General features: G+C 41.0%; 1 long non-coding RNA gene across 3 annotated transcripts in view; it reads right to left on the bottom strand.

The window, feature by feature from the left end:
* Positions 1 to 14,511, bottom strand: part of LOC144682212 (uncharacterized) — a 45,468-nt gene extending 30,957 nt beyond the window's left edge. For all 3 annotated transcript variants that reach the window (XR_013576967.1, XR_013576969.1, XR_013576968.1), the window contains exons 1-2: positions 14,387 to 14,511; positions 525 to 653 (exon numbers count right to left, since the gene is read on the bottom strand). This is a non-coding gene — a long non-coding RNA (uncharacterized LOC144682212). The remainder of the gene's footprint in view (positions 1 to 524; positions 654 to 14,386) is intronic.
* Positions 14,512 to 14,779: the final 268 nt, after the last annotated feature.

Here is a 14,779-nt window from a genome sequence, read left to right as displayed (position 1 = left end):
GTTTGACACATGTTTCAACTAGGAAGGAACAGGGACTGTTAGGTATTTAACCAACATTGAATGCTGTAGGTGAAAATTTGAGAGCAAAATTTCAAAGGCATTTTCGCTTTCCAAAAGCTGACATGAGCAAAAGACAGGGAAATAGTATACATTTTTAAAAAAGTTTGCCTATCATGGGACGTGGGCATCGCAGGCTGGGCCAGCGTTGGTTGCCCATCCCTATTTGCCCTCGAGAAGGTGGTGGTGAGCTGCCTTCTTGAACCGCTGCAGTCCATGTGGGGTAGGCACACCCACAGAGCTGTTAGGAAGGGATAAACTTATCAAATTTATATTTAATCTGCATCAAGAAAGCCCATATTGAAACAATTGGTTATAAGCAGTAAACGGGAACCAGAAGCTAGGCATCAGAGAGAGTGAGCAAGTTCTTGTGACCTGGGACAACTTCTACCTGGCCACAGGCTGTAGGGCGTTAGTAGAGACAGAGCAAGAAGCTGCCTTATTTTGGGGTGGGGGGATTATCTTACCACCCAAGCAGGATTGCCTCAGACCCATAGTTTCATCCTTCGGAGTGGTGCAAATTGTGATATAAGAGGCGGTGTACACAGAACTCTGATCTAGGATGTGTTCCAGGTCAACAGCCCAACATTGATTTCCTGCATCAGAAAAAAAACAATTATCAACCCTTGTTATTCATGGCTATTGGGTAACCAAGAAAGTGTTGAATGGAAACTGCAAACAAGCCACCAAACACCAGCCTTATGATTTATAAAGGGACTGATCCCCTTCCTAATTGTCTAAATTCTGTGTATATTGAAAGTAGAAAAGTAGGACAGACAGATGTTGTTATTTCATCCATAAAACGTTAAAATTAATAGGCTGATGTATCAAATTCAAGCCACTTTTAAGAAATCCACAGAGACACCTGGGTAGCGAATGCTGGCTGGTATAAGGCTTTTGAATAGTGACCTGACATACACACTTTACTCAACCAGAGTCCAGTGTATTTTTCTCTGAGGGCTTATGAATTGGTTAAAACTAACACAAAGGAAAATACTAATTAGCACTGAGGAGCACTGAGCTGTAACACTATTGATTCTCAGTTTGGCAACATCTGTTGAGCTCCTGTTGTTTTTATAAGTACTTTATTCAGCAGGGTAGGAGTTTATATGAATTAGCAAAAAGGGAAACAGTTATGTTCTTGAGAAATCCACCAAATTATACACTGTGTTAAGAACATGTTTTCTCAGATCCTTACAAAGGATTTTCTCCTCCTCCCTGTGACAGCACCTTTTTGTCAGGCTTCTTTACCTTATTCTCATCATGTATCTGTATCTGTCCATGTGTTTTGCAATATTCATTCTGCTGGTGTAATAGCTTTTTTTTCTTATTCTTTCATGGGATGTGGGCATCACTGGCAAAGCCAGCATTTGTTGCCTCACCCTAAATGTCCTTGAATGAAGTGGTTTGCTAGGCCATTTCAGAGGGCAGTCAAGAATCAACCACATCGCTGTGGGACTGGAGTCGCATGTAGGCCAAACCATTTAAGGGTGGCAGATTTCCTTCCTTAAAGGGCATTAGTGAACCAGGTGGGTTTTTACAACAATGATAGTTTCATGGTCACCATTGCTGAGACTTTGATTAATTGAATTTAAATCCCACCAGCTGCCATGGAGGGATTTGAACCCATGCCCCCAGAGTATTAGCCTGGATCAGTGACATTACCACTATGCCACTGTCTCTGGTCATCTTTCTTCTGCACAATAAAGATCAGCTCAGAACTAGATAAACAGACTGAGTTGAGTATATTGAGCTGGTTTGAATCCACCCAGTGAGTTGGCCATTATTACTGAATGTTAATTGTCACTTCAGTGGTAGAACCACAGAATGATACAGCACAGAAGGTCCTTTGGCCCATCATGCTTGAGCGAGTTCTTTACGAACAGCTATCCAATTAGTCCCATTCCCCTGTTCCTTCCTCAAAAGACCTGCATATATATCTTTTCCCCCCTTTTCAATTATGCATCTAATTCCCTTTTGAAATTTACTACTGAATCCTCTTCCATCAGCTTTTCAGGCAGTGCATTCCAGATCATAACAACTCGCTGTGTAAAAATATTTCTCCTTAGCACCTTTCCAGTTCTTCCGTTTCAACTTGAAGTGTCCTAGCTTTTTCTTGCAACCTGGGGGCACTGAGGAGCTGGGAGGCAATTTCACTAGCACTATCCAACCATCCCCGATATCTCTTAGCTGGTTAATGTGTGAGATTAGATGATGTGTTGGCAAGCTACTTGACAGTTAATTGAGTATGCTCCTGTTCTCACCTTGCACAATCACTTTTTGGGAAGATAGGAAGTCTGGAATGGCAGCACTGATCACTATTGTTCTCCTTCTCTAGCCTAAGGTTATTGAGGTTTATTGTAGAGCTCACCCCAACCCTACCCACATTCCTCATAAATGGAACCAATGGACTCAGCACAGAGTGAATTTTTTTTTAAAAAAGATTACTTATTTATAATGTTCATTGTCCTATTTTGTCAAAAAAAAAAGCTTTGTGAAAATGTCCATACCCAATTACTTTGATAGAAGCTTCAGCTGGTATCAGTTTTGACGATCTGTTATCGTAATCTTGCTTCACGCTCAGACTCCAAAAGTGTGAGCACATCTCCCTCACGGACTGCCCCTTTCACATTTCGAATGATGGATCGGTTGCTTTCATCCATAAATTCCACACGGACCCAAGTACACTGTCCCTGGGATCCCGTCCTTCCAAGAACTTTAGTAGCTCAGACCAGTTTGACGGTCTGAGTCCGTGGACCCTCCATGATGGTGGCAGTGGTGGGGAAAAAAAAAAAGGCCCTCCCTGATTGTTTCACTTGCCAACACACAGGATGATGCATTTACCAGCTGAGCCATCAAGGCAATTTGCATATTGAACCTGTAATTTTCCTGTATTCCTCTCCGCAGATGCTGTCAGACCTGCTGAGTTTTTCCAGCTATTTTTGTTGCTGTTGTTGTCATTGTTGTTGCTGCTGTAATTTTCCTGGCCTGTATGGTTTAGTTTTACACCGGGCATTGCACTTACCAACTGAGTCATCGGGGAAAATTTTATTCCCCATTCAACTTTCCCTCCTGTCCTTGTGATATTTCAGAATTTTGCTGCATTATAATTCTGTGGGTGCCAGATACAAAGAACCATTCAAAACATGAGCTTGAATAGCGAGTTCCAGCAGGCTGCATGAACGCTTGGAAATGGGAGCAGGCCATTCATCCCTTCGAACCTGTTCTGCCATTCAATTCAGTCATGGCTGAACTGTGAACATTAGATCCACACTTCTTGAAATCCATACCTGATAAAACTCTGTGTCATTCAGTCTTGAAAATTACCACTAAAACAGCATCCACAGCCTTTTAAGGATTGAATTACAGATTTCTACTACCCTCTTTGTGAAAAATTGCTTCTGGATTTCATGTTGATGACGTAGCTCTAATTTTAAGACTAAGCCCTTTGTTAGGCTTTCCTCACCAGGGTTAATTGCTTCCTCAGTATTTACTCTTTTGTTAATTAGACAGCCCCAGAAATGTCTAAACTCAATGTGAGATAAGCCTGGATTCAATAGGAGGCCCATCAAACAAACACTAGTGTCCTTCTTGAAGTCAGGTTCAGCAGCATTCAGGCAAAACTGCAAAATCTACTTGATGGAATAGACATTATGTCTGGATGGCCTGTTTAAAGAAGGCCTGTTTTTCAAAAAATAACAAGAAAAGACATTGATCAAAAAATGGCTTTCACGAGTCACCTAATGTTTGATTCTGTAAGTTGACCACTTCTCTGGAAAGTTTCTATATGGGTTGCACTGCAGACCTGTTGCATGGAATTTCACACGTCCTGGTCCTCTTCAGAGACTCTCTTGAAAGGAAGACATTAAAAATGCAAAGTGCTGGACTTTGATCAGCTGTAGTTCTATCGAGACAATGGGAACTACTAACCACACAGATACTCATCAGAATTTCAAAGCCCCCTATGAAGGGTGAAATAACCCCATATCCCATTGATTTCCATCTTGAAATGTGTCAAAAGTTTCAGAGGTGATAAGATCAAAAATGGGATTACATGGTTTGCAATAATGACAGCAAGACATGCCAATCATATTGCTTTCTGGGAATATAGAGACAGGAGTTTTAAAAACTGGGTCTGCCAAGCAGAATCAGAAAAGGAGGAAAAGAAACATCATAGTCATTTAAAAACACTGCTGGAAGAGAGTAGTAAAGATCTCTCTCTCTTTGAAGCTAGAGTGTGCCTTCAACAAAGTGCAGGCCTAAACCAAGAAACTCCAGAATTCTACAGGAAACCAATTAACTTCAAATGGTCGCAACATTCCACAATCTATGTGGCAAAGACAAGCAGAGGACTTCATCGTATATTCTTTTAATTTTTTCTTGGACTCTAACTTTCTTACTTCTCATGTCGGTGTGCACATCGTCAGGTCTTTATTATTTTTCCCTCGGGGTTAGTAACTTACTCTTCTTTGACTCAAGAAAACCTGGTTTGATTGGCTCCTTATTAAAAATTAAATACATTTGGATTGGAAAAGGTATTTACAGGGAAAATAAATTTTAAAACCTTTGTTGCAACCACCCAAGGAGGGTATACTGAGCCGTCAGAGTGAATCCCGGAGGAACACCACAGCAGAGTACAATCCAATCCTTAACCAATGTGTAAAAACCAAATACTGCTGATGCTGGAAATCTGAAATAAAAACAGAAAAATGCTGGAAAAACTCATCAGGTCTGACAACTCTGTTTCTCCCTTCATACATGCTAACGTTTCAAGTCTGTTTGACCCTTCTTCAGAGCTGAAGAGAGTCATATAGACTCAAAATGTTAACTCTATTTCTCCCACCACAGATGCTGCCAGGTTTGCTGAGTTTTTCCAGCATTTTCTGTTTTGATTTCACTTATCCAGTGTGTAATTTTCAGTGAGATTGACTAGCTAGTAATTAAGAGTGGGAATACTGGAAGATATTAAAAACTCTGCTATGTGTACCTGACCTGCATTAAGTATCACTCAGCCATCACCCTGTTCTCACGGATCTTTGTTGGCTTCATTGTACATTTAAAATTCTCTAACTCACCTTCAAATCCCTATATCAGCAATCTTCTCCAACCTGAAATTCCCGCAAATCTCCCTTGAACATTCTTTTCCTCTGACTCCAGTCTTTTGCATATGTCTCTTCCCCATGCCCCATCATGGGTAGCAGATGCCCATACTCTGGAATTACCTCCATCAACCACTTCATCTCATTTCTGTCCTTTTTAAATCCCTTATCAAAACTCTTTCTTCTGCCAATAAAAAAAACTTCCATTTATGTAGCACTTTTCATGACCTCAGGGATGTTCCAAAGCACATTCCAGCCAAAGAAGTACTTTGTAAAAGTGTAATCACTGTTGTAATGTAGGAAGCACTGCAGTCAGATTGCACACAGCAAACTCCCACAAATAGTAATGTGATAATGTTTCAGTGATGTAGGTGGACGGATAAATATTGGCCATGGCACCGGAGAGAACCCCTGTTCTTCATCAAAATATTGCATACAAACATACGAATTAGGTGCAGTAATAGGCCATTTGATCCACTGTACCTGCCCCACCATTTGATAAGATCATGGCTTATTTGATTGTGGCCTCTATTCTACTTTCCTGTCTACCTCCTAGGTCCTTAGATTCTTGATTGACAAGGAATCAATCTAACTCAGCCTTAAAAATATTCAATGACCCTGCCTCCACTGCTTTCTGGGGAAGAGAATTCCACAGGCTAACGACCCTCAGAAAAAATTCTCCTCATCTCCATTTTAAATGGGAGACCTGTTATTTTTTGACTGTGTTCCCTAGTTCTAGTCTCTCTCATAAGAGGGAACATCCTTTCAGCATCCACCTTCTCGTCCCCTTAGGATATTATATGTTTCAATAAGGTCACCGCTCATTCTTCTAAACCCCAATAGATACAGGCCCAGCCTCTCCAACCTTTCCTCATAGGACAACCCCTTCATTCCACGAATCAGTCAAGTGAACCTTCTCTGAACTGCATCCAATGCAATTATATCCTTTTCTAAGTAAGGAGGCCAAAACTGTACACAGCACTCCAGGTGTGGTCTCACCAATGCCCTATACAACTGTAGAAAAAGCTTCCCTATTTTTATGTTCTATTCCCTTTGCAATAAATGACAACATTCCATTTGTCTTCCTAATCACTTGCAGTACCTACATACTAAATTTTTGTGATTTATATACCAGGACACCCAGATTCCTCTGAATCGCACAGTTCTGCAATCTCTCCCCATTTAAATAATATACTGCTTTTCTATTCCCCCTGCTAAAGTGGGCAAGTTCACATTTTTCCACTTCATACTCCATCTATCAAATTTTTGCCCACTCACTTAACCTAACTGTCTCTTTTCGTAGACTCTATGTCCTCCTCACAATTTACTTTCCTACCTTTGTGTCAACAGTAAATTTAGCTACCATACATTCAGTTCCTTCATCCAAGTCATTGACATAGAGTGTAAATAGTTGAGGCCTCAGCACTGTTCCCTATGGAACTCCACCGGTTACAGATACCAACACTAAAGTTACCCATTTATCCCTACTCTCTGCTTCCTGTTAGCTAACCAATCCTCTATCCACGATAATATGTTACCCCCTCCACCACGAATTCTTATTTTGTCATAACCTTCGATGTGGCACCTTAACAAGCACCTTTTGGAAATCCAAGTAGGCCACATCTACAGGTTCCCCTTTATCCACGTTACATGCTTCCTTCTCAAAGAACTCTAATAAATTAGTCAAACATGATTTCCCTTTCACAAAACCATATTGACTCTGCCTGATTGCATTAAGATTTTCAAAATGCCCTGCTCTCACCTCCTTAATAATAGATTCAAGTATTTTCCCGATGATAGATGTTAGGCTAACTGTCCAGTAGTTTCCTGTTTTCAGTCTCCTTCCTTTGTCAAAAGGAGTTAAATTCGCTATTTTCCAATCTGATTGGAAAATGATATTGCCTTGGAATCTCTCATGTCCTCTTGACAGGGCCAATGGGATCTTGGCTTAACGTCTCATTGGAAAGACGGCACCTCCAGCAGTGCAGCACTCCTTCAATGAACTATGCTGAAATCTGTGGGGTCATGAATCTACAACCATTTGACTCAGTGGTGAGAATGCAACCCACTGTGTCACAGCTGACACTAAAATCCCCTAATCCCCACCCCTCCTGGTGCGGCTTGGGACTTGTTTTACACTAACTGCTATATAAATGTAAATTAACTGTGTTGGTGATTTTACATGTGGACAATATCTTTCTATTGCATTGTAGCTTTAAAGAACATTATAATTTGGAATGATCAATGGCTGAAGCAGAACTGTGCAGAATGTTTAAACAGAGGAACATGGACGGCTAAACTGAAGATTCCAATCCAATGCCTTCAGGAAAAATACAAGGGGTGGGGATATGTTCCAATGGTGTGCTGGCTAATTCCAGTACAAATATCAGTCGCACTCTGGCCTAATAAGGAAAAATATAGTCGAGCAGTATATTTTACAACTTTACTAGTCTAAACAGACATAAGTCATGACGAAGTCACATATTTAAACAACAGCGGAGAGAGTTTACTAATGTGGGGAACAATTTATTTTTATTCATGAATATCAAGGTTCTGGAGATTGCTGGTGCTTTTTTTAAAGAAAGAAGTTGGGCTCCTTGCCCTGATCGCTCAGGAGGTAACTTTATTGGTCTGATACTGATTTATACAAAATCAGCCAAGTTCTTTCTAGGATTGACCCGAATTGTTGGTCTCAGCAGTGGGGCTACTTTGGTTGGTCACAGTGCGCTCAGGCTGGGAAAGGGCAAAATCTGCCTGTGTCCTCTCTAACGGTCACTGGCCTATATCCTGCTGATGGATGTTGTCTGTGTTTGGATAATTGGTAAAGCTTGATCAAGACTTGCTTCTGACATACTTCATAGCATAACAGCATACCAGCACTCACTTATTTAATCTCAAAAGATAAAGGACAGCCACATGGACAAGTAGCTGTGAATGAATCAGTGACTTTAATGGGGAGGTAATAGCATAGTGGCATTGTCACTGGACTCATACTCCAGAGACCCAGCCTAATGTCCTGGGTCCTGGGTTCAAATCCCACCATAGTAGATGGTGAAATTTGAATTCAATGTAAAATTCAAAATAAAATTTAAAAAGATCAGGAATTAAATGTCTAATAATTGTTGCCCTCTAGGGAAGGAAATCTGCCATCCTTACCTGGTCTGGCCTACTTGTGACTCCAGCCCCACAGCAATGTGGTTGACTCTTAAATGCCCTCTGAGTAAGGCAATTAGGGATGGGCAACAAATGCTGGTCTAACCAGTGACACCCATATCCCATGAATGAATTTAAAAAAATGACTCTTGGGGGAGACTATTAGGGGAATGTTAAAGAATAAATGCATTTTGAAATCCTTTAATGCTCAGGAAGTTAGCTTGGCTATGCATTTTTAATCCATTCTCATTTAGTTTCCAGTAATTGAACCAGGAGATTTTATCTCCTGACACCTTTCACCAGGCTGTCCCAAACTGAAAATAATCCTATTTCTTCACCGAGGCTGAATCAAATTCCTCTGTCTCTATGTACACACCAGACCCCCTCAATTTTTAAAAGGAAAGAACATTTGACAGGTTAAAAACTGGTTTCATGCTTCAAGAAGCTATTCTGTGTTAATTATCTTGTCAACACCATAAGTGCTAAATGGAAAGCACTGGGTATATGGAAGTGATTCTGAAGCAGTAATTTCAACATCCATATAGTAATGCACAGGATTACAACATACCAGTGTGGCCCATGCTCCATACCATTCGATGGAGCAATGAAAACTACTTTCATTAATTTCTATGAAAGTGCTATAGCTACGTGAATCTTGCAAATCCAACTGACTGCTACCGCCTCTTGCCTTTGGTAGATCTCTTTGGTCTTGCTCCATTTTCAGCTATCGGCATTCTTCAGCTCATCATCTGCTCTGATGTCAAGGGGAATTCGCACAATCTCACAGTTAGAAGATGCCTTCAGAAAGCTCAGGGTATCTGCTCTTCTGCCTCCCCATTTCATCACTGCACTGAAATCCAGACACACCACACAATTTCCCACTCAAACGCACTCTTGCCCAAAAACGGAATGCTTTCATGCCTCAGTATTCGCACCCCCCCTACAGACTTTCAAAATCCAAGCTGGATATCCTCCTCCTTCAGGCACCAAGCCCTAAGAGGGTGTTGGCGACATGGGTTTCTACTGGATTGGTCCATGATTATGCCTGGAAAGTACTGCAGTAGTTTGCCATTGCCTTCTGCAGTATGGCTGACCAGGAATTCCTCCCACTCTTACCACCTGCCATCAGGCATATTGGAAGGATTTACAGGCTGATAATCAACCAGTCTGGCCACATTATCAAGTCCTGGTGTGGGTCTTGAACCCAGAGCTTCTAGCTCAGCGCTACCTTTTGTGCCACAAGACCTCCTTAAACTTGATCTCACCTACTTAAATTGTTAATTTACCTCATCTTCTCTTAATTCTTTTCAACCTTTGAGGTACCTTGCAGCTTGTTTCTTGATCAAGTCTATTAATTTAGCTTTAAAAGCTTGCCTCTCTGCACTTCATTTTTTAAAATTTATAACTTTAAAATTAAAGAAATTATAATTTCTTACAGTCCAAAAACAAGGTAGAAAAACTCAGCTCAGCTCAGGGATGTCAACATTATCAAAAGTCTGATTTCCTGATTCCTCATATTTACAATGGAAACTATGTAAATTTGCCACCCTGAAATTACCCCCTCACTCTGTAGAGGTGCCACCTACTGGTATAGAATTGTAATTACACCATGACAAGTTTGTATAGGCAGTTTCCTTTATAAATATAGATGCAGGGATTTGTGATGGAAATATATGTTAAAATAAGGAAAATGTATGACTTGAAAGTAGTGTGCTACTCCCTGATTCAATTATTCTCCCAGCCTTGAACCCCAGTTTGTCTCAAAACTACAGTTATTCTTGACATCCCGTGTGCAATGCAATGAGAGATGGACTAATATATTATAAAATGAAAAGTTAATGGTTATTTGCAGAGTTAAACCTCTTCCTAAAGGCAGCCCTGTTACAAGCCTAAGTGTTAAACTGACCTACCAGCGAGAGAAGCACTAGAGTTTATCATTAATTCGATGATTAAACGTTGCTTGTAGTTAATTATTTGCTCAAGCAACCTTCACTTCAGAAGTTAATGCTGCTCGGGTCTTTTGATTCGTTACTTATCTTTTAAACGATTGTGCAGTGGCTGGTTAAATAGCTCAATAATTCGGTAATCTATCACTTTGTGCCATCATCAGCTGAGTTCTCTGAAAGATGTTACATCCATTTAAAACACACGTGTACAACTTGTCCCTTTATCATGTCATTACTAAGTAACTAATGATGTATTTGAAATGAAGTAAGAAAGGGCGATAAGCAAAAAAAAAAAAATAAAAAAATCTTGGATCTGGTTTTCTTTCTCCTCGGGTTCCAGTGACGTGCTTGTATCACGTGCAGAAGTTGTCCCTTTCTGGTTAGGACGAGTGACCATGTCACTAGAAACAGGGGAAGATAGTTGTGCGTTTATTTACTTCTGTAAACAGGTCAGGTCTTGGAAAGAACCCTAGAAAGCTGACAAAAGTAGGGGAGGAGACTTTGCAAGTTAGAAACTAGAAGTTGTGTTGCCAAACCTAGCCTGTAGATTGTTAAGCAGGCAGTGCAGTGGTAAGGTGCACTGAAACCATGACATGTAGCTCTAAACTAATAGATTATGGGTTTGATTTTTTTTTTCATTTGCTTTAATTACTGGCTAATCTTAACTGTATTGCCATGGTTACTTGAGTTTCACATTATATACACACTAAATATTAAAATAATTTTAGGGCAGTACGTTACAGTCAGCCGTGGCTCAGTGGGTAGCACCCTTATCACTAAGTCACAAGGTTCCAGGTTCTAAATCTCACTGCAAGACTTGAAAACAAAAATCAAAATTGACACCCCTATTGTAGTACTGGAGGGAGCGCTGCGCAGTTGAAGGTGTCGTCTTTCAGATGAAATATTAAACCAAGGCCCTGTCTACATTCTCAGGTGGATGAAGAAGAGGAGGGGAGATATCCTGGTGTCTGGCCAAAATTTATCGCTCACATCACAAAAACAGATTAATTGGTCATTATCACACTGCTGCTTGTGGGAGCTTGCTGTGCGCAAATTGGCTGCTGCATTTTCCACATTACAACAATGACTATACTTCCCTAAAAAGAAAAGTACTCCATTAGACATTCGGTGATGGTGAAAAGCTCTATATAAATGAAAATAGAATTACCTGGAAAAACTCAGCAGGTCTGGCAGCATCGGTGGAGAAGAAAAGAGTCGACGTTTCGGGTCCACACGACCCTTCAACAGAACTGAAGGAACAGAACTCTATATAAATGCATGTTTTTCTTTTCAGTATGGTGAGTAATTCCACAGCCTCTTCCAAGTTGCTTGGCTGGAACTTCTATATTCTGCTTCCCAGAGTGATTAATGGTAATGGAACGTTTTCCTGTTTTTATATATATTTAAAGTTTCAGGTATACTGAAACAATGACTCACAATTCAGGTGAGGGCTGAGCCCAGCCCAGCTTCCTGCCATTAACCAAGCCTGAAGGAAACCACATCTGGTTAACATTTCCACTTATATTTAGTACGACTTTATCCTGTTTCAATAATGTGCCTTAACCCTAAACTCAAAAGAGTTCCTATTCCAGGAGTGAGATTTCCATAATAGCCAACCTTGTGGCATTTTTTGATACTTTGTGTGACAAAACTAGAACTGAATTAGCAATGGGTGGAATTTGACTCTGAAGCCAATATCGAATATAAAACGGTTTACAATTGCTCTTTTTTTTTTTGGTGGGTTTGTTTATTTCCATTCTCTAAATTTGCATCAGCATAGATGCCAATGAGCTCGACAACTGAATTTGTAGTGGTTTCATGTCTTCACAAGTAGTTTTAACAATAGTTTCCTCTGCATCCTGGCAATGTGTTTTGCCTGATCTTAGGGGGAAAAATAACACTTCTGGCACTTTCATCACCTCCAGTTTAGAATGGCACGATCTATAATCTGTCCAGAAGACAGGCTATAGGCAGAATTAAAATCTCATGAAGAGGAATGTGAAAGGACAGAAGCTACAGATGGATGAAGATTGGGCTTGTAACAACCATATTTTTATCTTCCCTGATGGTGGGATTACCCCGTGATATAGACAACGCCAATAGGAGTTAGGCTATTACACTTGGCTTCATAATCTTAGGTTAGCAAGGGGAAAACTAATTATATTGCTATTCTTATATCTATCCTGTGACTCCTGCTGGAAAGTGTATACATGTGAACATTGGGCGAGAACAAGATGAGGCTCTGTTGGGATGTCCGCCACAGTGGTACAGTTTGCTGACACTAGCTGCCTACTGTCAGAAATGAAGATTGGCCACTTAACACCATTAGAAATGTACATCAACAAGAGACAGCACTGTCAGGAAAGGTGGGGAGAAATTATGAAAACACGTCAGGAGCCAGTTTCTAACATGTTTCTACACAAGGAATGACCGAGGTTGCCAGTTAGATGCTGAGTTATGGTTTGTTTTGTGATGGGGTGCCATGGCAATTAGCAACCGAGCTGAGACTATCATAAAGTCAGTTCACTTCAAACATTTACAAGAAGTTTTTAACCTCATCAGCTTCAGCTCCATCCGCATCTAGGGTAAAGAGACTGAAAGACAATGTGCTGACTCGGCAGGTTTTCATTGTTAATTATGATTTACACCTAAATACATTTTAGTTGAACAATAAAAAATAGCTTAAATATAAATGATCAATTTATAAAATAACCTTTAGTGCGGTTCATATTAAGACTTGAGATTCTTACCCCTCCCTCCTTCCCCTAGGCCCCACCACTAACTACACACCCTTCTTCCAGTATGCCCAGCACTTTGGAATTCCCTTCCTAACCTATGCCTCTTTACCACCCCCCCTCATTTTAAAATGTCTTCTCAAGACTTATCCCTTGGATAATTCGTCCATCACCTCCCCTAACTTCTCTCCTATTCCCTGTTCAGTATCCACTCGCCACCTCTAAAGCACCTTAAGATGATGTGTGAAAGGCACTATATAAATGCAAGTTGTAATTATATTCTCCTTACTAGCCTCCCATCTTGCATCCTCTGTAAACTTAACCTCACCCAGGACTCTCTACCCATATCCTAACTCAGGCCAAGTCCACTTTACCCGTCACCCCTATTCTCACTGATCTCCATTGGGCCCTCAGACTGTAATGCCTCAGTTTTAAAACTCTCATCCTTACTTTTAAATCCCTCCACAGATTTGCCATATTCAAGGCTGAGTTAGATAGAATTTTGATCTAAGGAGAGTCGAGAGTTCTGGAGGAGAGGCAGAAACGTGGAGTTTCAGCCAGCCGTGATTTTACTGAATGGTGGAACAGGCTCGAAGGGCCGAATGGCCTACTCCTGCTCCTCTTTTTTTACGTTATCATGCTCTGCACTGTCTCTAACCTCCTCCAGCCCTACAGGCCTTCAAGATTTCTACGGTCAATAGCCTGCTGCCTGGGCCCCAAGTTCTGGAATTTGCTTTTTCATGTCACACTTTAAAAAACTTACCTCTTCCAACCAAACTTTTGGACACCAGTCCTATTATCTCCTCATGTGGTTCTGTGTCAAATTTTGTAAAGGCAACACATCTTGGGATGGTTAAAGGGACATTAACAACACGATTCATTGTTGTTAGCATTATAGTCATAGTTTAAGAAAAGCAGAATTAGCTTTACCAGTGCAGCTCGAGACAGTCAAACACCCATTGGGGCTGCCTATGGGAAGAGATGGTTGCTTCAGAGCCAAAAAAAGAAACAACTGTGTTACCTAGCAACTCAAAACAAGCAAACTTACAGGGACAAGGCTTCTGCAAGTCACTACATATGCCAGTTCCTACTCTTTTTTAAATTAATTTACTGGATGTGGGCTTCGCTGGCTGGGCCAGCATTTATTGCCCATCCCTAATTGCCCTTGAGAAGGTGGTGGTGGTGGTGAGGCAGCTACCTTGAACCGCTGCAGTCCATGTGGTGTAGGTACACCCACAGTGCTGTTAGGGAGGGAGTTCCTGGATTCTGACCCCAATACGATCTGAGTGGGCACCAGGATTTGTTTTTTTTTTGTTGTTATTTTCTTTCTTATTACATTTCAAACGCTCTAGGTAAAGGGCGCTCACACGGTAACTTGGGTTTGCTTTCAGCTCACCTTACGTTAGCAAGTATTGGAAGACGCCAGTGAAACCTCCAGGCACTGTACAACCGAGTGAGTGTACGTGGTTTGTTCAACCCTACTGGGAGTGACATGCAGCCTCGGTGATTTCCTGTAGTCCGCGGCTTGTTAAAGGGATGTAAGATACGTTTACTACAGTCTCCACCTGGGTTAAGTCCCTCAAACAGACCTCGAACTGCCTTATCTTGCTAACTACACGTTTTTCGGATATCCCCTCCCTCCCTCTCTCTCCTCCTCCTTCTCAGCCCAACCGGTTCTCAGGAACATTTAACAGACAGGCGTCAACTGAAAAAAAAGAAAATGCTCGCTCGAAAATAATTTAAACAGACATATTTGTGTAAGTATGCGAGGAATTAAAAGCTAGCACCG

The sequence above is a fragment of the Cetorhinus maximus genome, chromosome 6 (genome assembly GCF_964194155.1).
Source record: "Cetorhinus maximus chromosome 6, sCetMax3.hap1.1, whole genome shotgun sequence".
Lineage (NCBI taxonomy): Eukaryota > Metazoa > Chordata > Chondrichthyes > Lamniformes > Cetorhinidae > Cetorhinus > Cetorhinus maximus.
This window is presented reverse-complemented; position numbering and strand designations above follow the sequence as displayed.